Source organism: Nomascus leucogenys, chromosome 9, assembly GCF_006542625.1.
Source record: "Nomascus leucogenys isolate Asia chromosome 9, Asia_NLE_v1, whole genome shotgun sequence".
In the NCBI taxonomy this organism is placed as follows: domain Eukaryota; kingdom Metazoa; phylum Chordata; class Mammalia; order Primates; family Hylobatidae; genus Nomascus; species Nomascus leucogenys.
This window is the reverse complement of record NC_044389.1, coordinates 38,650,130-38,676,449: the sequence shown is the minus strand read 5'-3', so window position 1 is coordinate 38,676,449 and position 26,320 is coordinate 38,650,130. Positions and strand designations below refer to the sequence as shown.

At 34.4% G+C, this 26,320-nt stretch overlaps 1 pseudogene; it reads left to right on the top strand.

The window, feature by feature from the left end:
• The first annotated feature begins 7,964 nt into the window (after positions 1-7,964).
• Positions 7,965-8,115, top strand: LOC115836834 (annotated as a pseudogene).
• The last annotated feature ends 18,205 nt before the right edge of the window (positions 8,116-26,320 follow it).

The window sequence follows — 26,320 nt, the reverse complement described above, 5'->3', positions numbered from 1 at the left end:
TATTTCCAATCTACTGTTAAAAAACATTTACACAAACTTATCACAGTTGTCATCTTTTAGATCTATTAGGTCTCATTTATTTTATTTCAATTACCCTTTTTTGAATTTTCCGCTTTTTACATTTTATTTATTTATTAACTTCTATTTTAAGTTCATAGGTACAAATACAGGTTTGTTACATAGGTAAATTTCTGTCATGGGGTTTGTTGTACAGATTATTTTATCACCCAGGTATTAAGCATAGTACTCATCAGTTATTTTTCCTAATCCTCTCCCTCCTCTCACCCTCCGAAAGGCCCCAGTGTGTGTAACTCCCCCTATGTGTCCATGTGTTCTTTTTCTTGATTTAAATCTTCTTTTTAAATGATTGCAACATTTATTTTAGATTCAGTGGGCACCTGTGCAGGTTTGTCAGGTGTGTGTATATTGCATGACACTCAGGTTTGGGGTAAGACTGACCCCCATCACTCAGGATGTGAGCATAGCACCCATTGGGTAGTTTTTCAGCCTTTGCCTCCCTCTCACTCTCCATCCACTAGTAGCCCCCAGTATCTATTATTCCCATCTTTATGTGCATGTGTGCCCAATGTTTAGCTCCCACTTTTAAGTGAGAACATGCGGTATTTGGTTTTCTGTTCTTAAATTAATTCACCTAGAATAATGGCCTTCAGTGGCACCTACATTACTGCAAAGGACATGATTTTGTTCTATTTTATGGCTGCATAGTATTCCATGGTATATGTGTGCCATATTTTCTTTATCCAATCCACCATTAATAGGTATCTAGGTTGATTCTATATCTTTGCTATTGTGAATAGTGCTACAATAAATGTACTACTGCATGTGTCTTTTTGGTAGAACAATTTATTCTCCTTTGGATATACACTCAGTAATGGGATTGCTGGATTAAATGGTAGTTTCATTTAACTTTAGAAATCTCCAAACTGCTTTCCATAGTGACTGAACCAATTTACATTTCCACCAACAGTACAAGCCTTCCTGTTTTTCCACAGCCTTGTCAGCATCTATTATTTTTGACATTTTAATAATAGCCATTCGGACTGGTGTGGTGGTATCTCATTGTGGTTTTGACTTTTGTTTCTCTGATCATTAGTAAAGTGGAGAATTTTTTCCATGTTTGTTGGCCACTTGCATGTCTTCTTTTGAGAAGAGTCTGTTTATGTCCTTTGCCCATTTTATAATGAGGTTATCTGGTTTTTGCTTCTTAAATTGTTTAAGTTTCTTATAGATTCTGCATATTAGACCTTGTCAGATACATAGTTTGAGAAGATATTCTCTCATTCTGTGGATTGTTTCTTTTGCTGTGCAGATATTCTCTCATTCTGTTTGTTTCTTTTGCTGTGCAGAAGTTTTTTAGTTTAATTAGGTCCCACTTGTCCATTTTTGTTGCTGTTGCAATTGTTTTTGGGGGCTTAGTCATATTCTTTTTGCCAAGATTGATGTCTAGAGAGGCATTTCCTAGGCTTTCTTCTAGGACATTTCTAGTTAGCGATCTTACATTTAAATGTTTATTTCATCTTCATTTAATTTTTGTATATGGCAAATGTTGGGAGAACAGTTTCATTCTTCTGTATGTGGCTAGCCAGTTACCCCAGGATTATTTATTGAGAGGGAGGCCTTTCCTAATTGCTTATTTTTGTTGACCGTGTTGAAGATGAGTTGGCTTTATTTCTGGGTTCTCTATTCTGTTCCATTGGTCTGCGTGTCTGTTTTCCTACCAGAATCATGCTGTTTTGGTTACCGTATTAGTCTGTTTTCATGCTGCTGATAAAGACATACCTGAGACTGGGCAATTTACAAAGGAAAGAGGTTTAATGGAATTACATTTCCACATGGCTGGTGAGCCCTCACAATCATGGTGGAAGGCAAGGAGAAGCAAGTCACGTCTTACACAGATGGCAGCAGGCAAACAGAGAGAGAAATTGTGCAGGGAAACTCCCCTTTACAGAACCATCAGATCTCGTGAGGCTTATTGAATATCATGAGAACAATATGGGAAAGACCTGCCTCCATGATTCAATTACTTCCCAATGTGTCCCTTCTGCAAGATGTGGGAATTCAAGATGAGATTTGGGTGGGGACACAGCCAAACCATATCCATTACTGTAGCCTTATTTTATAGTTTGAAGTCAGGTAATGTGATGCCTCCAGCTTTGTTCTTTTTCTTAGGATCGCTCTGGCTATTCTTGCTCTTTGTTAGTTATGCATGAATTTTACAGTAGTTTATTTTTATTATTTGAAAAGTGACATTGGTAGTTTGATAGAAATAGCATTGAATCTGTACATTAATTTGGGCAGTATTACCATCATAATGATATTGATTCTTCCAATCCATGAGCATAGAATTTTTTTTAAATTTGTCTGTGTCCCTTATGGTTTCTTTCAGCAGTGTCTTGTAGTTCTCCTTGTGGAGATCTTTCACATCCTTGGTAACATGTATTCCTAGGTATTTTATTTTCATGTGTGTGGCTATTGTAAATGAGATTGCATTATTTATTTGGCTTTCAGGTTGAATGCTATTGGTGTATAATAATGCTACTGATTTGTTTACACTGATTTTGTATCCTGAAACTTTAGTAACGTCACTAATCAGTTCTGCAAGCCTTTTGGTGAAGTCTTTAGGGTTTCCTATGTATAGAATCATATAATCAGCAAGAGAGATAAATTGACTTCTTCTTTTCCTATTTAGATGCCTTTTGTTTTTTCTCTTGCCTGATAGCTCTGGCTAGGATTTCTAGTATTATATTGAATAGGAGTGGTGAGAGTGGGCATCCTTTTCTTGTTCAAGTTCTTAGGGGACATGATATCAACATTCGTGCATTTGGTTTGATGTTGACTGTGGGTTTGTTATAGATGGTTTGTACCATTTTGAAGTATGTTCTTTCAATGCCTGGTTTGTTTGAGGATTTTTGGAGGATGTTGGATTTTATCGAAAGTGCTTTCTCCATTTATTGAGATGATTCTGTGATTTTTGTTTTTAAGTCTGTTTATGTGGTGAATCACATTTATTGATTTGTGTATGTTGAACTGACTTGGCATCCCAGGAATAAAGCCTTCTTGATCATGGTAAATTTACACTGATGTACTGCTGAACTCAGTTTACTAGTCTTTTGTTGAGGGTAATTCCATCTACGTTAATCAAGAAACTTTGGTTTGTAGTTCTTTTGTTGTTCTTTGCCAGATTTAGATATCAAGGTGATGCTGGCTTTATAGAATAAGTTAGGGAGGAGGCACTCTTTAATTTTTTTTGAATAGTTTCAATATAATTGATAACAGCTCTTCTTCATACTTTTGATATAACTTGTCTGTGAATTCATCTGGTTCAGGGATTTTTGATTTGTAGGTTTTTTATTATGGATTCAATTTCAGAACTTGATATTATTCTGTTCAAGATTTCAATTTCTTCCTGATTCAATCTTGAGAGGTCTTGAGAGGTTGTGGTTCAGGAATTTATCCATTTTCTCTAGATTTTCTAGTTTGTGTGCATGGAAATTTTTCATAATTTTCTTCGAGAATCTTTTATATTTCTGTGAGATCAGTTGTAATATCGCCTGTGTAATTTCTAATTGTGTTTATTTGGATTTTATTTCTTTTTTATTTGGTAATCTAGCTTGGGGTCTATTGTTTATTTTTTCAAAAACCTATTTTTGGTTTTATTGATTCTGTGTATGGATTTTTGGATCTCAATTTCACTCAGTTCTGCTACGATTTTAGTTGTTTATTTTCTTCTGCTTGCTTTGGGGTTAGTTTGTTCTTATCTTTTTGTGGTGTTTGGATTAAGTTATGTTTTATTTGATTTAAGAATAGTAACCACTGCTCTTTTTTGTTTTCTGTTTGTGTTATGGATATTTCTCCATCCCTTTACTTTGAGCCTATAGATGTTATATCTGAGGTGTGTTTCTTGAAGACAGCAGATTATACACATGTATACAAAATTATATGTATATATAATTGTATATATATAAATTTTTACTTATATATGTATATATATATTTTTTTCTTTAGTATTGACTGAATAGTCTGGTGACTATATGCTTTGTTGATGTTCATTTTCTATATATATATATAACTTGCTACTCTGTGCCTTTTAAGTGGGGTATTTAGACCATTTCATTCAAGGTTAATATTGACATGTGAGGTTTTTGATTCTATTGTGAAGTTGTTAGATGGTTGATTTTTAGTTTCTATTGTGTGGTTGCTCTATGGGGTCTGTGGGCTGTGTACTTAAGTGTGTTTTGTGGTAGCAGATATCGTTCTTTTATTTCCATGGTTAGAGCTTCCCTAAGCATCTCTTGCAAGGCTGTTCCAGTGCTAATAACTTCCCTTAGTTCTTGCTTTTCTTAAAAAGATTTTATTTCTCCTTTGCTTATGAAGCTTAGTTTGATTGGATATCAAATCCTTGGTTAGAATTTCTTTTCTATAAGAATGCTGAAAATTGGTCATTATTCTGCTCTGGCTTGTAAAATTTTTACTAGGAAGACCACCGTTAATCTTACTGGGCTCCCTTTTTGTGTGATCTGACCTTTCTCTCTAGCTGTCTGTAAGATTTTTTCTTTAGTATTGACTTTGAATAGTCTGGTGACTATATGCTTTGTTGATGTTCATTTTCTATATTATCTTACAGGTGTTCTCTGGATTTCTTATATCTGAATGTCTACTTCTCTAGCAAGATTAGGAAAATTTTATTGAATTACTTAATCAAATTTATTTTTCAGGTTATGTTTTCTCCTTCTCTCTTACAAATGTCAATAATTCATAGGCTTGATCACGTTACATAATTCAATATTTCTTGAAGACTTCTTTATTTTTTGGAATTGTTTTTCTTATTTCTGACTGACTGAGTTAGCTCAAAAGACCAGTATTTGAGCTTTGAAATTATTTCCCCTGCTTGATCTAGTCTATTGAAAAAGCTTTCAAGTGTATTTTAAAATTTCTTGTTAGTTTTTTAATTCCAGAAGCTCTGATTGATTTCTTTGTAAAATATTTATATCTTACTTCATTTCTTGAATTGCTTTAGAAGTTTCCTTGTTTTTATTTTCAAACTTTTCTTGGATCTCATTCAGCTTCCTTGCAATCTATGCTTTGAATTCCTTACCTGTCATTTCATCATTTCTGAGTTTTCAGTTTGGTTAGGTAGCATTGATGGCGAGCTAATGTGACCCTTTGGTGCTGTCAAAATGTTCAGATTTCTCGTGGTACCAGAACTCTTGCAGTGGTTTCTTCTTTTATTTAGATTTTGGCACTTCTAATATTGTCATTATTTTTGTGTGAATGGGATTTATTTTCTTTCTTTCTTTTCATATAATATTATTGGTTATATTACTCCTTTCCATTTCCCCCCTCCCTAGGGTATGTGACTGTAGAGGATGTTGGGTAAAGTCTTTTGGCTTTGTTTCTATAGCCCTATAAACTTTTGTTGGCAAGTTTTATATCGGGCTGTGTATTCAACCTACAAGCCAGTAGATGGCATTTATGGGTAAGAGCCAGCTGTGGCCAAAATAGATAGATATATACTTAATCTTTGTTTACTGGGAGAATTTCTGTTGCCTCAGGCAATGGGCTGATCTGTGGAGTGCACAGTGGTCTGAGCTCCCTATTCAGTCCCTAGATGGGAACCAAGATGGGAGGGGCTAAATGAGGCAAGCCTGCCTATAGGTCACCAGATGGTAGGCACAAGCACCAGCACTGAAAGAGAATCCAGTGGGTGGCCACAAAATACCCAGTCGTGTGTGTAAACATGGAGCTTCAACTTTTCATTGGCTTCAAGTTCAAGATGCCTGGAGAGCTGCCTGGGAATAAAGTGTAGACAGTATCACTGCACCATGGTCTCTACACAGGAAGGGTACGATTACTAAGCCTGCTAATCCAGGTAAATAGGTGCTCAGGATGCGTGGAGATATACTTGAGCATGGAATGGAGAGGGCCCCTGTGCACCATGGACTCTGTGGAGGAACAGTGAGGTAGCTCAGGCTGATGATCCAGGCAAGCAGGTACTCTGCACACCTGGAGATGTGCCTAGGCATGGAGCATAGAGGGCCCTGCTCCACAATGGTCTCCAAATAGGAAAGGTGGGCAATTCACGCTGCTGATTCAGGTGACAAGTGCTCTAACTGCCTGGAGATCTGCCAGCACATGGAGTAGAAAGGGCCCCACTTCACCATCGTCTCTGCACAGGAATGTTGAGACGGTTCAGAATTCTGATCTAGGCAAGTGGGTTCTCTGACTGCCTGAAAGCTTTCCTGAGAAAGGAGTAGAGAGGGTTCTGTTACACCATTGTCTTTGCACAGGAAGAATGGGGTGGCTCTGGCTGCTGATGCAGTTGAGCAGGTGTTCTGAATACCTGGAGCTATGGCTGAGCATGAAGAGAAAAAAGCCCTGCTACACTACCTATTTCAATTATTGAAAAAGATTATCCATTATTTTTTGTTAATTTTCCTCATTGATCTTCCCTATTTTTCTAAAGTTTATATATATATATATTATATATTTAGATGGATATATATATATATACATATATTTAGATGGAGTCTTGCTGTGTCACCAGGCTGGAGTGCAGTGGCACGATCTTGGCTCACTGCAACCTCAGCCTTCTGGGTTCAAGTGATTCTCCTGCCTCAGCCTCTTGAGTAGCTGGGACTAGAGGCACGTGCCACCATGCCCAGCTAATTTTTTTGTATTTTTAGTAGAGATGAGGTTTCACCATGTTGGCCAGGATGGTCTCGATCTCATGACACCTGCCTTGGCTTCCCAACATTTTTTATATTCAAAAAATATAAAAATATAAAAAATACTTAAAAATTTTTGTTTCCAGAGATGGTATCTCACTGTATTGCCCAGGCTGGCCTGAAACCCTGGCTTCAAGTGACCCTTCCACCTAAGCCTCCAAAATTGCTGGAATTACAGGCTTGCTTGCCACCATGTCTGGCCTTCTTAAACATATTAATAATAGTTATTTTGAAGTCTTTGTCTGCTATGTCTAATATCTAGATCAAATGAGGCTCTACTTCTGTCTGCCTTTTCTATTGATGGTAGGTCACATTCTGCTGCTTTATTTTTATGTTTTGTAATTTGGGTTAATATTCTAGCAGTATGCAAAAAGAAACAAAACAGAGAAAACAAACCTACGAATTGCAGGGGCTTCAGATGATAAAACTTCCTATTGGAGAAGGTTTGCCTTTTTCACATTTAGTTGAGGGAATGGCCACTTTAGTCCTTTTAGAAATTACTCTAGATTGAAACTGGGTTGTATTTCAGTAAAACTAAATCTTTTTGAGGTGCACTTCTGTTCTTAGTGTATGGCCAGCCCAGGCTTCTGATTGAAAACCTGTCAGATCTCTGTATTCACAGAAATTAAAGACTGTGGAATACCCAGCTGTGATCATAATATCTGCACGTTCAGTTTGCAGCCCATCTCTTCAGCCTCACAGCCCAGGCAACTATCCCAGATAACTTCAAACCTGGCAAAATCTGGAAGTCGGGACCTACATTGAGTTAAAGGCATATCTTTATCACAACTGTTCTTTGTTTCCTAACCATAGTGAGACAGCAGAAGATGTTATTTCATTTTCTTAAAAAAATAAACATTAAGCTCTAGTTTTAAACCTAACTTAACCACCATCTGCACAGCATTAAAATCAGCAAACATGCCCAGGAAAACTATTCGATGGATATAATTAGTTTGCATAAAATAGGGTTTTTTCATTTCTGGAATTTGGTTCATCTAATATTTCTTCTAGACAATGTTGTTGACTTTAAAATATGATTTTTATAATTTTTGTAATTCATCTTTTTTCCAGTAGCTGTAGTGAGTATGGGTTGGCTATGAATTCGTATAGTGTACTCAAAAGCAGGAGCCAAAACTAATTTACATTTTACAGATAACATTTCTAAAATTACATCATTTATTGATTTATTATCAGGGGATAAGAAAATTGCCTTATGTTATACTTACCTGGCAGGGGAGATACCATGATCACAAAGGTGATTTTCCCAGGGCGAGGCTTATCCATTGCACTGAGGATACAAACTAATGGAAGAACATTCCATGCTCATGGGTTGGAAGAATCAATATCGTGAAAATGGCCATACTGCCCTAGGTAATTTATAGATTCAGTGCCATCCCCATCAAGCTACCAATGACTTCCTTCACAGAATTGGAAAAAACGACTTTGAAGTTCATATGGAACCAAAAAAGAGCCTGCATCACCAAGTCAATCCTAAGCCAAAAGAACAAAGCCAGAGGCATCACGCAATCTGACTTCAAAATATACTACAAGGCTACAGTAACCAAAACAGCATGGTACTGGTACCACAACAGAGATACAGATCAATGGAACAGAACAGAGCCCTCAGAAATAATGCCGCATATCTACAACTATCTGATCTTTGACAAACCTGACAAAAACAAGAAATGGGGAAAGCATTCCCTATTTAATAAATGGTGCTGGGAAAACTGGCTAGCCATATGTAGAAAGCTGAAACTGGATCCCTTCCTTACACCTTATACAAAAATTAATTCAAGATGGATTAAAGACTTACATGTTAGGCCTAAAACCATAAAAACCCTAGAAGAAAACCTAGGCAATACCATTCAGGACATAGGCATGGGCAGGGCTTCATGTCTAAAACACCAAAAGCAATGGCAACAAACGCCAAAATTGACAAATGGGATCTAATTAAACTAAAGAGCTTCTGCACAGCAAAAGAAACTACCATCAGAGTGAATAGGCAACCTACAAAATGGGATAAAATTTTTGCAACCTACTCATCTGACAAAGGGCTAATATCCAGAATCTACAATGAACTCAAACAAATTTACAAGACAAAAACAAACAACCCCATCAAAAAGTGGGCGAAGGATATGAACAGACACTTCTCAAAAGAAGACATTTATGCAGCCAAAAAACACATGAAAAAATGTTCATCATCACTGCCCATCAGAGAAATGCAAATCAAAACCACAATGAGATACCATCTCACACCAGTTAGAATGGCCATCATCAAAAAGTCAGGAAACAACAGGTGCTGGAGAGGATGTGGAGAAATAGGAACACTTTTACACTGTTGGTGGGACTGTAAACTAGTTCAACCATTGTGGAAGTCAGTGTGGCAATTCCTCAGGGATCTAGAACTAGAAGTACCATTTGACCCAGCCATCCCGTTACTGAGTATATACCCAAAGGGTTATAAATCATGCTGCTATAAAGACACATGCACACGTATGTTTATTGCGGCACTCTTTACAATAGCAAAGACTTGGAACCAAGCCAAATGTCCAACAACGATAGACTGGATTAAGAAAATGTGGCACATATACACCATGGAATACTATGCAGCCATCAAAAATGATGAGTTCATGTCCTTTGTAGGGACATGGATGAAACTGGAAATCATCATTCTCAGCAAACTATTGCAAGGACAAAAAACCAAACACCGCATGTTCTCACTCATAGGTGGCAATTGAACAATGAGAACACATGGACACAGGAAGGGGAACATCACACTCCGGGGACTGTTGTGAGGTTTGGGGAGGGGGGAGGGATAGCATTAGGAGATATACCTAATGCTAAATGATGAGTTAATGGGTGCGGCACACCAACATGGCACATGTATACATATGTAACAAACCTGCACATTGTGCACACGTACCCTAAAACTTAAAGTATAATAATAATTAAGAAAAAAAATTGGTCTCCTAATAAAATCCTGTGGTGAATTCTAAAAACAAACAAAAAATAAAAATAAATTGCCTTATGTTATCTACTCATCTTTTTTAATTGCCTTTTTTTTTTTTTTTAGCTTTTTGTTATTCACAATGGGTGATTTTTATCTTGCTATCTTTTAACGTTAAAGGTTCTGAGGTGATTTAGGAAATGGTAAACCCACAGGGTACAGTTAAAGTGATTCTGAAAAGAGGCAAATAATGGAAATCTTGAATTTGAAAGAATACATTCTCTTCATATCCCCCTTTTCCCCACATCTGTATATTTTAATAATTGCTTGACCAACTGCTGTTTACCTTATCCAGACTTTAAGACCTTGACCTCTTTATTTTGTGTTCAATTATTCCAGAAACTTTGGCTTTATTATTACTTTTGTCCATGTCAAATTAGTGGTTTTGTATGATTCTTTATATAAGTATCAACTGCATAAATTAAAACATGAATCTTAAACTTAATATTCTTTTAAAGATTTTTATTAAAATGGTGGCCTTAGCATTTCTATCCAAATCGATAGATAAATAGTAAGTGGTTGAGAGTTTAGGTTCTGGAGCCAGACTGAGTTTTAATCACTTTTCTACCTTTTCTTAGTTATGTGATTAAGAGGAAATAAATTAGTTGATATTTCTATGCCTCTGAATCTTCACCTGGTTAATAGGAATAATATTTTTATGACTTTTAGATTTTTACATTAGAAGGTTCAATAAAAAGTGTGAAAAGCACTTATGACAGTGCCTGGAACATTGTACTCACATAAAAAGTAATATGCCTTTTCATTATTACCTATGCAATTTTTTCACATAGCCTAATTTATACACATATATTCACAATTGTTAGAATAATCTTCTTTGGCTTTCTTTTTTCTGTCTTTTTTTTTTTGGATGGAGTTTCGCTGTTGTTGCCCAGGCTGGAGTACAATGGCGCCATCTCAGGCTCACTGCAAACTCTGCCTCCCGGATTCAAGCAGTTCTCCTGCCTCAGCCTCCTGTACTTTGGCTTTCTAACTCCTAAAGCTATAGTAAAACGTAAGTCCTGATTAAAGTTAAAAGTAAATGAAACCTTATTTTATAAGATACTGTGAAATCCGGCAATGGCAGTAATTCCTAGTTGCTTATTCTACTGTTCTTTCAAAGAAGAATCTTCCCATTTTATTCAAATAGAGGAGATATGGCAAATGTTTATTAGAAAATAAGTATTACATTTTTCAGTGTCTCTTAGAGTTAGCAGGCTAGAGACACAAGAATTCACTAAGTGGGGCTAATAAGTACGTTTTCAAAAGAATACAGTCTAGGTGGTCTGTATGTTTTGTGTTTCGTTCTTACCTTGTTTTCTTGATGGAAGCCTAGCACACTGGCTGCAGGTAAAGTAACAGTCTTGCAAGCACAAGTTGAAAATAATGAAAACAAATATAATGTTTCAAGGACGGCTTCATTGAGAGACAGAAAATGACTAGGCCCCGGTTGGCAAATATGGACTTAGTGTATTAGCCCTTACTGTATTATATCAACATAGTGCCTGTGAGAAAAATAAAATAAAAATAAAATTATTTGGTTAAGCTATTATAAAACTAGTTTTCCATTATATTTCAACAAGAAATTGAGAAAGAGAAGGCAGGAGGAACTGGAAATCCGATTCAAAGAAGTCATTTTACAGTTTTAATTATTTGACTTGCCAAAGTTTGTTATTCCAAAATTTTAAATGAAATACAAAATACTAAAAATGTAATAACTTTGTTACTAATAAGATTGATACAGCTATTTAAATTATTTAATTAAGTCATTCATATTCTGGTAGAAGCATCTGATGCTGTATGCATGCTTGAATCAAGTGTAAGGCACACAGCAGTGGTAATAAGAGGAAAGTCAATGAATGCATTCTTAAACTGTACAGGATTTTAAATTCCTGAGACCATTTCATTCATTTCACTCGTAAAAGGAGCCAAATTTCCAATACATGTATTTTTATTTTATGTATAATGTGATTCTGGGCTTTTGGGGATGAACATTTATCACATTTCTCACTTCCTCAATTTTTCTTACTTTTCTTCTGTGAGGGTATTATAATAGTTACATCTAAATTATAGAACCTGAAGCTTTTGCTATTAGTGTCAAAACCTGGCATATTAAAGCACATATTAATCACATATTTATGGAATAAAATTGATTTATTTTTAGTCATTTGCAAGTGATTCATACTTTATAATTGAAATATATTGCATCTTTTTAGAATTTCAATAGATTTTCAGGTAAATGAATCCACATTTACCTTGTTGAGTTAGAAAGACATTTGAGAGAAAATAACTGCATTTTGCAACAAAATAAATAAAAGATTTGAGATGTTAAAACACCATCCAAATCTGCCTAAGATCACGTACCTATGGAATTACTTTTAAAAAGAAGGCACCTTTTGCAAAGTGCTATGAAATATATACACGTTATTCAAAAACAAGCAGATAAATAAACTAGTTTGTTAAATATATACAAAAGTAGATATTTCCAGCCAAATTTTTAGATACCATGTATGTAATCATGTCTGTAATATAAACCACTTGACTGTGTGTGGTTATTCAACCATCTGTAGGTAAGAAGCACAAAAACATTCATAAGATCTCCTATTCCTATCATTTCTACCATTCCCATCCTTGCTTCCTTTCCTTATCTTCTAGCATGCAATGTTGGAATCCAAGGAAATGGAGCAGTAAGGAGAAAGAGGTGACACTTGGAAATATCTTGACAGTTCCTGTGAAGGAGGAAGCCAGTTAGTGGAGGTGGAGCAAAGAACTAGTGGGCAAAGGAGGTAGCCAGTTTGTGCAGATGGAGCAAAGAAGTAGTGAGAAGAAGAAGTTCTAAGAATGGTTGGGAGGCCAGGTGTGGTGGCTCACTCCCATAATCCCAGCACTTTGGGAGGCCGAGGCGGGCAGATCACAAGGTCGGAATATCGAGACCATTCTGGCTAACACGGTGAAACCTTGTCTCTACTGAAAATACAAAAAATTAGCCGGGCATCGTGGTGGGTGTCTGTAGTCCCAGCTACTCAGGAGGCTGAGGCAGGAGAATGGTGTGAACCCAGGAGGCGGAGCTTGCAATGAGCCGAGATTGCACCAGTGCACTCCAGCCTGGGCAACAGAGCGAGACTCTGTCTCAAAAAAAAAAAAAAGAATGGTTGGGAGATTTAGGCAATGAAGATAATTAAAGAAATAACATTGAGGATAATGAGAGGCAGATTTCTCATGGTCTGCAGAAAGATTCACAAAATAGAAATGTGTAGGGCTACATACAGATGTACATATAGTATATAGATAGGTATATGTATATTATATATACGTGGATATACTTATAGGTGTGGATGTGTGTGTGTACATATGTATGCATAAATGTATGTGCATGTGTGTGTATATATTATATTAGTATAAACATAGACTTTTTTGTATAGATAAATTTACATGTATGTAAGTAAACAATGTACATACTAGAGAGTGCATGCAAATGAGGTAAAATTTTAGTAACTAAGGAATCTGAGTAAAGGAAATGTTGAAATTCTTTGTCCTGTCCTTAACATTTTTCTACTTTTATCTAGATTTGAAGCTATTTCAAAATTTTAAAAAAAAGCAACTTTACAAAAATGAACAAACTCCCTTAGAAATGATACATGTTTTCCATAGATTTCTTTTAAAAAAGTTCTTTGAACATTATTCATATTGGCCAAGTATTACTAAAGCAAAATGATATAAAGTGGCTGATAGTAATTTTTAATAAAATTTACATTCAACAGGCAATTCCTGAATCTCCAACCTCATTCAACTATGAGACTGGCTTAGAAGAAGCTTTTCAGGTAAAAAATAAAAATTGGAGCTTTCTGGCCAAGTTTTTAAAATGTTACTTAAAATATTTTGACAGCTGAAAACTAATACCATCTGATGCCTAGAGAACCTCATTCTTATCATGTTTACTCTTAGTTTTGATCAGGAATATCCTAAAGTTATCTTCAAAGATTTTAAAATGAGGACACATAGTGCTTCAGCATCACAAGGGTGACTTTTAAAAAATCATTTTTAAGATTTTTTAACTTGTGACAGAGCAGGAGCACCATCATCTCCAACAAACACCATCACTTTAAGTTCCATCTCCCTTTCTAGTCTCATGCATCTCAAGGAAGTCACTTTTCTTCTAACTACAAGCAGCCAGTGAAAGCAGGCAGTAAAACACAGATAAGACAGCTTGGGCAAGGAGGGAGGTGCGGGGAAGTCTCTTGGGTAACTGCCAAACTTCACCCACATACAATGGGTCCAAGTAAAACAGTGGGCCTTAATAAGCACATTTCTTTCCCTTCAGGTGCACTAAGATAGGGAAGCTGAAAGCAGACCCAGGCAGGGTATGCCTGCAGCTGCAGAAAGATGTATGGGAACAGACACACAACTCTCCCTCCCAGATAAGCATAACAAAGAGACACAGAAGCAATACAAACCTCTAAGAAACTCTCTCACCCTAAATCCTTAAAAACTCTTAGTCTGTAAGAGAGTGTGCCTCTGACCTAACAAGGCCAGAAGCCCCTCTCATATTTGTTTTCTCTAAAATAAACCTGTCTTGACTGGTGAGCCACCTTTTGTGTTTCTTTCCTGTTTCTTTAATTCTTAGAAATTGAGCACCAACAAATCTCTGTTACACAACCTTTCACAAAAGACAATATGGATATAAAAAATTCTTGTCCCAAGAACTACACACATAGTATACAAGCAACAAATACTTGTGATTGATTGTTTAGATAAAATCATTTAGTAAGCTGGCCCCTTTAAGGTATAGCCAATTGGCTGAAATTGACCAAATTTAACAACAATATAATGTCCACTGATTAGTTAACTAGTCTTTTAAGATTATTCTTTTTAGTATAATGGTATTCAACTAAAATAGAATCTTCTGATATAATAATATCAATAATAACAACAATAAAAATAATAACAGAAATTGCCTTTTATGGATGGTCTATAATATTTATACTAGGCAATTATTTCATAAAATATTCATAATAACACTGGAGATTGAAAAGGAAAGTCAATTAATATTTTATGAGTAATTTATTTGTTGGGTAGTATTTCAGGTATTTTAAATATGTTACTTCATATTTAATACTTTAAGGAGTATAACAGAGACAAAATTAAATCTCAAGTTCATACCATTAACAAGTATCACTGTGAGAAATTAAACTGATATACAGTTTTAAAATTCATGTTCATTTAATCATAATATGTTGAGTGTAACAATACAATATGCATTAATTATATGAAAAAATATAAATCTTCTCAGTCAGAAAGTGGTAACCATTTAGTCCAAAATATTTTCAGTTTGTAGGAGGTTTAAAAAGATTTAATATATGGGGCCAGGTGCAGTGGCTCACGCCTGTAATCCCAGCACTTTGGGAGACCAAAGCAGGCGGATCACAAAGTGAAGAGATTGAGACCATCCTGGTCAACATGGTCAAACCCCATCTCTACTAAAAATACAAAAATTAGCCTGGTGTGATGTGCACATGTGTAGTCCCAGCTACTTGGGAGGCTGAAGCAGGAGTATCGCTTGAACCTGGCAGGCAGAGGTTGTAGCGAGCCAAGATTGTGCCACTGCACTCCAGCCTGGTGATAGAGTGAGACTCCATCTCAAAAAATAATAATAATAATATATGGTTCCTGTTATTTTTTTACTTATAAGGACATTAGAGAGATAAAACAAAAAATAAGCACCATTGATAGATACATTAAATATATATTCAACATAGATATTTTAAGTACTTAAGAGTGAGACAGTAAATTATTTTAAAATTTGAAAAAAGGAATATTTTTTAAATTGTTATGGAGAAAGGGGAGTATAATCTGGACTCCTAGCTAATCTAATTCTGTTTCTTTTTTTACTATTACTTAGTAGAGAACAAATTTCAAAATTTGAGAGGTGCGGCGAAAGTTGCTCATTCTAGTAATATAAAATCACCTCTCAGAGTTCCTCTGTTAAGAAGGCTTTTAAAAACAGTTTTATTGAGATAGAATTGCAACAATTAAACTCAATACATGATACAAATAAACCCATAGACTAGAGCATATACTACTTATGTCTGAATTTTTTCACTCATTAAGATTATTTTGAGGTTCATCTCTGCTTTGGGGTATATCAAAAGTTTATTCATTTTTATTGCTGAGCAGTGTTTCATTATATTGATACATCACAGTTTTTTAATTCATTCACCTCTTGTTGGCTGTTTGAATTGTTTCCAGGTTTTGACTACTACACACAAAGTTGCTATAAATATTTTTGTAAAACTTTTTGTATGGACATATGCTTTCATCTCTCTTGAGTAAATGCCTAAAAGCAGAATGGGTGGTCAAATGGTAAGTATATGTTTAACTTTTTAAGAAAATGTCAAATTGTTTTCTAGCATGATTGCAACATTTTACATCTTCATCTGCAGTGTGTGAGATTCCTAATTTTTCCACATACTCATCAATACTTGATGAAGCCAATCTTTTTAACATTAGCCATTTTAATAGGTTTGTAGTAATACTTACTCCTAAACAGATACTTGGAAGATTCCATGATTTAATATTTATACATTTGGAGTGGTATTAATTATGTGTTTTAAAGAAGATAAAATGCACTCCCTTTATGTATTGTAAACCGTATTGCCAATGATTGTTTAACTATCATTTGTGTACAAGGATGTTTACATAATAAAAGAATCTTGTAAAATTTTCTACCAGAAGAGGAAGAAAATTCTTAGGAAATCAGTCTAATTTATTTTATACATGGAAAGAAGTTGCCAACATTTTATAAGTTTCAAGATAGAATGATATGCTACCGTTTTTCATACCCATTATTTATTAACTTTTATTATCCTTGAAAATATATGACACCTGTTTTCTTATAACTTAAAAAATTTACATTCAGTTGTTCTACGTTTTCTTTTATTCTTGGTCAGTTAAACTTTTTAAAAATGTATTATGTCTTTTAAACTTTTGTTCTTTTAAGGAACACAAAAAGCTATGCTAAAGCTAAACAAACAATTCCAATATAAATATCACCATTTGTATGTATTGCATTTTTATCTTATTTTAATTTTTGAGTGTTGTTCATTAAGAAATTGTATTTCATTTTTAAAGTGAGACATAGAATATATCTGCCTCTCTGATGACTAATATGCCTACAATATATATGAAAGCAGAATTTAAATGAATATAAACCACTCAATGTTTAGGAGTGGGATGTAGAAATGGTTTGTCAAGTTCACTTAGCTTTAGAAGTGGAATTCTATTGAATGGAATTCTAACATCCTCATAGTTTCTATAGTTTTGAATAATTTCAACACATAAACGGCTATATATTTTCTATTTAATACTTACTTATATTTCATTAGCAAAGGGTCTATTAAAATGAAGTATCTTGCCAAGTCATATTTTTAAAATCCCACAAAAATACTTCCACATATTATCAACTGCCAACATAGTTGGGTGTATGAGGCACTTTATCTTATTTCTACATTTTAGTAATGTGTGTACACTGCCAATAATTGCATTGTATCAGTGAAAAATAAGGAAATAAATCCCTAATGACACAAACATTCTGCAAGTTTCTCGTTTTAAAGAAAGAGCACAATGATTTCCACTGCCCTTTGTATGTCTTAGTTGCTAGATTTACATTGATTTTTTCCTGCTGTCAAATTAGGATTTTGGCTAGAAATAATTTGTCCTTAAATAGCATATTTGCAGATCCTATTTTAGTATAGGCAATCAAGTCAGATACTGATAAAGTCTTTGGTTAATTTTAATTATTAGTGAAGACACAAAGCTCTGAATTTAAAAGACTTCACTATTCACAAGGACAAAACCACTGAGTTAGAATGAAAAGTAAAGGCCATTTGTAAAATTTTTGTTTGTTCATGCATCTATAAATGTCTCATGTTTTTATACATTATAGCTACCTATATGTTGGACACCTTCGTATCAGGTCATTGCCATATGTAAAAAATATTTTGACTTCTTCACTTTAAAGAAACAATTGTTCTTAAATATTAAGACACTATCTTTCCATTGATTAACAAAGTCACTTATTCAAAGTACATAAGCATCATATATTTGACCCTGTCACTATTTCAGCATCTGTCATGCTTGAAGCTTTTAAAGTTTTTACATCTTTTCACGTGTTCAGCTCTTTCGTTAGTGTGAGACATTTAAACCCATATAGCATACAGATTTTTACTAATTATATTTTTCATGGGCTGTTGACATTGAGCTACTGATTCTGACATTCTGAGATTGAGGGAGTATCTCAAGAATACCTGTGAATTGAGCAGAATTTGGCAGAAGGAGAAGCTGAACTGTATGCAGTGGCAATAAAAGTCTTGGCTGATCCCACAGAGATTCTGAAGTTGGGGTGACCATCAGGGACTAACTTGAGAGGTAATTCTCTTAATGATTAGAGTAATGGATGTCTTCATCCTGAAGAGAAGATCAGAGTGTCTCACCACAGCATGCACTCTTGTTGTAAGTGGCTTTAATCTCATATATGATTTTCTGAAAACATTTGAAATTTAACTTTTAAACCTTTAATAAATATGGCATTTCCTCAGAACTGTGATTTTTTTATATTTTAGTGTTTCTAAAATCAGAATATGTCATAATCAGAGTGTACCATTAATTTGATTTCTTTTTCTGAAAAAAAAAGCCACCTGAACCAATATTATACTTTATAAGCAATCTCAATGCTTGTGTAAAGGAAAAAATATATAGTACGTATCAAGTGGTGTAATTTTATGTTATGCTTCACACACACAGAAATATATCTGGTTTTATGAGTCTCTTTCTGATTCTCAAAGCAGATCAATTATTTGACTAACATTCTTTCTATGTATCCATAGATAGATTTTTGGTAGGGCTTTGCTTTGTGATCTTTCTGTATAGCCCAGGGAATTGATCATGATGATTTTAATAGTGTTGATTCAAATTCTGTCAAGCTGACCTGGGATCACTGTTTATTTTTTATGTTTGAATGTATATCTCGAAACTATTGCCGTCCACACATTTTCTGTAACTTTCTGTCTTCATTTATCTTCTCACTGTACTTTTTAAGTCATTTTTGATCCATTTCAATTACTAAACATAATCAGGATCTTTGGAATTCCCCAGGCCAGCACATCACTGCTCTGAGATTATTTCTGTAACTGAGAGGAATGTCTTGAAATAGAGGTAACAGGGTTAATGATTTTAAATAAGCTTCATAAGATAATCTCCATAAAATCATGTTGGTGGACCAGTAGAGTCTCCTTAAAGACACAGAATGGGAAACTGGGCTTGGAAAATATTTGCATAAGAGTGTTCTTTAGTGAAAACCACAGTGCATTTCTCACATGGAAGCACATTAGAACAGTATAGCATATCTTGTATCAGCATCTATTTCCATTTTTTTTCTTAATTGAGACAGGATTTCACACTGCCACCCAGGCTGAAGTGCAGTGGTACAATCGTAGCTCACTGCAGCCTTGCTCTCTTGGGTTCACGCACTCCTCTGGCCTCAGCCTCCCAAGCAGGGGGAACCACATGCCCATGTCACCACGCTTGGGCTATCTTTTTTTTTCTTTTGTAGAATTGAGGTCTCACTATATATGTTGTCCAAACTGGTCTCAAACTCCTGGACTCAAGTGATCCTCCCACCTTGGCCTCCCAAAGCGCTGGGGTTACAGGCAAGGGCCACTCTTCCTGTCAGCATCTATTTAAATTTTCTAATCTTTCAGACAACTTGTTTCCAGAATAATGCTACTTTTTTTTCTTTATAAACAAACCTCTAGGGATCAATAAACACTCCAGTTCCTCCCTTTACCCCTAACTGAATACTGTTAAATGCTTACATAAGGAGTAATAATGGGAGGAAGACATCAGAGAAAGATTAGCTCAAATAAGAGAACAATGTTGACTTGTTTTTACAGAAAGCAATGTTAAAATATATTACCAAAGATACTAAATAGCATAATATTTTACATTCTCTTTCAAGTTCTGATTTTAAATAATCATACATTATTAACATTGGTACTCAAATCAAGTATCACTCATATATATTTATATACATTTCTAAGTTTTTATATATTTCTCACTATAAATCTAATGATGTTGGTTTTTTCCTGTGTTAAAAAAAGCAGTTGCCATCACATGTGGTTCATCTGATAAATTTCACTATGCTAAAGACTGCAGAGAATGAATGAATCAATGTAAGACATAAATGTTTGATTTAAGGTGACCTAGTAAAGATTTGCTTATGCTTTTGTGTGATTCACATAGGAAGAGGCTTTCAGTTCTAGGATATACATCTGAATATAAATGTGCACTGTGTCATAGTAAATTAAAGTTGATCTGAACATTATACTAATCCAGTGATTCACCACATAACCTCAAATGCTGGAAAGCACGTAAGCAACAGACTAAACTTTGAGAGTCAGAGAAATGGAAAGAAAAGCAATTTCTGGTGAGGGAGGAAAAAATAGAAGTTAAAAAAATCCATGAAATATTTATGGATTTTGCATGTATCATTCTAATAAGAATGCAAATATTGTGAATTCTTTCTACTCATACAGTACTGACATTTACCAAATAGAATTCTGTTATTTGACCTCTTTCTGTAAACATTGACATTGCACTCACATTTATAATAGATTTCTGTCCGTTTTACCACAGTTCAATGTTTCCATTGGGAATGTTATTACTTATTATGGCTCAAAATGCACCTGCACCAGCTGTGCGACTAAACATAAAGAAGGCACTAGCCAAAATCCCGGAAACTCTTAACAGTCCTTTGCTGCATTACTGCCATAGATCCAACATCCATCCTGAAGCACCAGGAAGGAAACTTCTGTAACACTTCATTTCCACAAAAATGAGAGTCTGACTTGTACTCTTGCTTTCTTTCATAGCAGTATCTGCTGACCTATTCCTTGCATCCTTAACTTTAGGCAGTCTCATGTTGCATTAGTACAAATTATTAGATAAAAGATGATAAATTCAGTTCAGTAATAACCTAGAAATGTTAAGAAAAAATTAATATAAGTGGTTTACTTAAAAGCATAAAAGCATAAAGAGAATGGGGGAAAACAGGACCTTAGCCTATTTTGTAAAAAAAATATCGAATCATTAACACAATTAGCATTACCAAGAGGTTCTCTGAAATCAGAAAGCATTTTATAAGAAATATCTTATATATATATATTAAGCTCTGTCATTATGTTTTTATAGTTTTGCAGATGTTGAAAATGGGTCAGGTCAACATAAATAAAAATGCTAAGAATAATTCTCTTCAGGAACTAAAGCTGAAGAGATAAGTAATATAATACTAAACCAAAATGTAAATTAAAACATATATTTTGGCCAGTCACAATGGCTCACGCCTGTAATCCCAGCACTTTGGTAGGTGGGCAAATCACCTGAGGTCAGGAGTTTGAGACCAGTGAGGCCAATATGGTGAAACCCCATCTCTACTTAAAATACAAAAATTAGCCGGGTGTGGTAGCACGTGCCTGTAGTCCCAGCTACATGGGAGGCTGAGGCAGGAGAATTGCTTGAACCCAGGATGCAGAGGTTGCAGTGAGCCGAATTCACGCCACTGCACTCCAGCCTGGGTGACAGAGCTAGACTCTGTCTCAAACAAACAAAACAAAACAAAATAATAACATATCTTTCATAGATATGGGCTCCAAACATCTCTGAAAATATTTATAGACACAGAATGTTATTGGACTATCAACTAAATTGACTTTTTAAAAATATAATAATTAAAAGTGGTTATTTTTCATGTTAAATATTGATTTTATTATATTTATTTTTTAATTAGTTCCAAAGGCTACACAGACATTTCTCAATATCATATGATAGGCCCATTCTTGACTTGTTGGACTTCTGTAGGGTAGCTAATGATGAGAAATCTATTTATCTGAGAATCAGTGAAATTTTTTTGTTATTCCTACTCACAAAATTGTAAATTTTCTCATTTCTTTTTCCTGGTTGTTTCCTCCAATCAATATATTTATGACTACTTGACAAATCAGTGGCAGCAAATATGTAGATCTTAGTTTAGTCAAAAGCTTAATTAGATAATATTATTTATTCAGTAGCCTTTTATCCAGCTAATATGCATGAAACTCTATAAACTACGGATTAGGTTAAGCTCTGGGGATAAAAATCACCACTCTTAAGAAATTTAAAATTTATTAGTGACTACAGATAATCAAAAAAATCTTTTTCCAACTTACTCAGATACATGGCAAAGTGTGGTAGGAGTTTGTCAGCTGAAGGCCCATGATTGAGGATGGTGAAACTGCATTAGATAAAACAGCATTGGCTGAATGCGGTGGCTCATACCTGTAATCCTAGCACTTTGGGAGGCTGAGGCGGGTGGATCACCTGAGGTTAGGAGTTTGAGACCAGCCTGGCCAACATGGTGAAACCCTGTCTCTACTAAAAATACAAAAATTAGCTGGGCGTGATGGCGGGTGCCTGTAATTCCAGCTACTCAGGAGGCTGAGGCTGGAGAATTGCTTGAACCTGGAGGGCAGAGGTTGCAGTGAGCTGAGATCGTGCTGCTGTACTTTAGCCTGGGCAACAGAGCCACGCTCATCTCAAAAAAAAAAAAAAAAATACAGCATGTGCAAGGGGCCAAGGACAGTTTTTAGTTAGCAAATAAAATCAGAGATGAAAAGGAGACATTAAAACTGACAACAGAAAATACAAAGAATTATAAGTGAGTATTATGAACAACCATATAGCAACAAATTAGAAAACAGAAGAAATGAATAAATTCCTGGATGCACAGCTTACCAAGATTGAATCACGAAGTAATAGAAAACCTGAACAGACCAAAAATGAGTAATGAGATTGAGCAGTAATAAAAAGTCTCCCATCAAAGCAAAGCCCAGGATCTAATGGCTTCATTGCTGGATTCTACCAGTCATTTAAAGAATAACTAATACCAATTCTACCCAAACGATCCCAAAAATTTGAAGAGGATGGAATACTTCCAAACTCATTCCATGAGGCCAGCAGTACTGTGATGCCAAAACTAGCCAGGACACAGCAACAACAACAACAAAAGCAACAACAACTACTGGCCAATATGCCTGATGAACATAGATGCAAAAATCCTCAACAAAATGCTAGTAAGCATAATTCAACAACATATTTAAAAGATCACTTATCACAATCAAGTCAGATTCATTCAAGAGATGTAAGGATGGTTCAACATATACAAATCAATAAACATGATACATTACATAAACAGAATCAAGAACAAAACCCATAAGACTGTTTCAATAGATGCTGAAAGAAATTTGATAAATTTTTAAAATATTTTTATAATCAAAGACCTTAACAAACTGGGTATAGAAAAAACATAACTCAAAACAGTAAAGGACATACACAGCAAACCCACAGCTAACATTATACTAAACAAGAAAAAGTTAAGTGTTTTCTGTAAGATCTGCAGCAAGATAAGTATGTCCACTTTCCCCAATTTTATTCAACACAATACTGAAAGTTTTAGCCAGAGCAGTTAGGCAAGCAAAAGAAATAATGGACATCCAAATTGGGACGGAAGGAGTTAAATTGTCCCTCTTTGCATACAAATGATCATATATATATAGAAAATCTTAATGGCTCCACCAAAAAACTGTTCAAATTAACAAATGAATTTAGCAAATTTGCAGAATAGTAAATGAACATACGAAAACTAGTAGTGTTTCTATTCAACAATAGTGAATTCTCTGAAAAATCAAAAAAGTTATCCCATTTATAATAGCTCTAAAAATACAATAAAATATCTAGGAATACACTTAACTAAGTATGTGACAAATTTTTACCATAAAAATAAAAAAATATATTGATGAAAAAAATTAAAGAGGACACAAATAAATGAAAATACATCCCCTGTTCATGGACTAGAAGAATTAGTATGTACAAATGTCCATATTGACTATCTGTACTCAATGTAATCTATATTAAAATACTAATGGCATTCTTCACAAAAATAGTAAAACAATGTTAAAATTCATATGGAAATGCCAAAGACGCTGGGATAGGCAAAACGATCTTGAACAAAAGTAACAAAGCTGGAGACATCACAGTACCTGGCTTCAAAATATACTACAAAGCTATAGTAGTCAAAACAGCATGAAATTGGCATAAACATAAACACATAGACCAGAATAATGAACAGAATATTGAACTCAGGTATAAATCCATGCATTTACAGCCAACTAGTTTTCAACTAAGACACCAAGAACATCCGTTAGGGAAAGAACTGTATCTTCAACAAATAGTTCTGGGGAACCTGGCTAGCCACATGCAGAAGAATGAAATTAGATCCTTTTCTCTTACAATATACAATAATAAACTCTCAATAATTTAAAGACTTAAATGTAAGACATGAAATGTTGAAACTACTAGGAGAAAATGTAGGGTAACTGCCTCATAAATTTTAACTGGGCAAAGATTTTTAGAATAAGGCCTCAAAGCACAAGCAACAAAAGCAAAAATAGACCAATGAAATTACAACTAAATAAAACGCATCTTCACAGCTAAGGAAACCATCAATAAAGTAAAAAGACAATCTGCAGAATGGGAGAAGTTATTTGCAAACTATGCATCTGACAACGAATATCCAGGATATAAAAGTAACCGGAACAGTACAACAAAACAAACACATAAATGATCTGACTTGAAAATGGCAGAAGATTTGAATAGATGTTTCTCAAAAGAAGACATATATTTAACATTTGAAAAAATGTTCAGCATCACTAATCATCAGGGAAATTCAAATGGAAAACACAATGGGATATCACCTCACCCCACTCCAAATGGCTATTATCAAAAAAGATAAAACCTAAGAGATATTGGCAAGGAAGCAGAGTAAAGGGAACTCATACTCTATTGGTTGGAATGTAAATTAGTACAGCCAGTTAAAAAGCAGCATCGAAGTTCCTCAAAATATTAAAATCCCATTACTGAGTATATATCCAAAGGAAATAAAATCAGTATGTCAAAGAGACATCTGCTCTTGCATGTTTATTGCAGCATTATTCACAATAGTTAAGATAGTGAATCAACTTAAGAATCCATCAAGGGATGCATGGATAAAGTGGGGATTCTATACACAATAGAATACTATTCAGCCACAAAGCAGAATGAAATTTGTCATTTGTGGCAACATGGATAAATCTAGAGAGCATTGTGTTAAGTCAAATAGCCAGGCATAGAAAGACAAACACATTATTTCACCCATATGTGGAATCTTAAAAAGTTGATTTCATGGAAGTATAGAGTAGAATGGGGTAACATAAAATGGAGAGGATAGGAGGGAGTAGGAGGTTGGAAGTGGTCAGTTGACATGCAAAAATTTCAGTAAGCAGGAATAATAAATTCTGGTATTTTATTACATAGTAGAATGACTTTAGTAAATAAGAATGTAGTCTGTATTTTAAGATAGAAGATACAATTTTGAATGTTGTCATTACAAGAAATGATAAATGTTTAAAGTGAACAATATGCTAATTACCCCGATTTGATCATTATACAATGCATCCATGCATTTAACCTTCATACTACAACCCATAAATATGCAGAGTTATTACGTGTCAATTATACATTTTAAAATTATTAATACAAATATGTCTTCATTTGAAAAAGATCAGGCAATGCTATTGTCTTAAGTTGCTTTGAGAAAAAATCTAAATATTAAATAAAGAAGAAAAACATAAAATAGTGTCTAAATAATACAAATATTTCATTTTCATCCATACAAGAGAGCTCTCCATACTATGTTTTAAACCTCATGCCTATAATTCTGAAGAGTTTTGCAAAATATATGAAGCTATAAAAATTATGAAAGGTTATTTTCAACAAAGAGAATAAGGTGTGTATGTGCGAGCACGGACACACATACATGCATGTGTCTTTGACTTGATGGTGTTTAAAAGAATTGCAAACAAAATCCTATAACTTATTTTTCTCAAATTGTCTCAGATGCTTTTTTGCAATCAATGTGGCAAAATCAATGTGATTCCTCCCTCCTGAAGAAAATGTTCAGTCCCTAGAAACTTCCAGGCCCCATAGTGCTTCTGCTTCTCTTTATTCAATGCTTGTATTTGAAAGAAAAATCATGTTACCATAAAAGTAGCACCTGCTCTGGAGTCAGGCAGATATGGGTCACATATAAAAACACAAATAGTAAAAACAAAAGTTAAAATCTAGGTTTAACATTCTTGCAACCCAACAAATACAAGCTGCAAATAAATTTTGATCAAATATAGGAAAAAAATTAGAACAGAAGAAAGGCAGAAAAATAGCTTGTTATCTTCAGTTAATTTATTTATAAAATATTAAACAAATTTCAGTGCAATTATTTAGATTCAATTTTTATAAGAGAAATATGAAAAAATAGGAACAAATTATGATTACTATAGCTTTCAATATTGATAGAACTTCATATATTCCAGATATGTAATAAGAATTAAGTATATGAATATAATTCAACATAATGTAGTTGCAGTTAAAACTCTGCCAACTATTTATA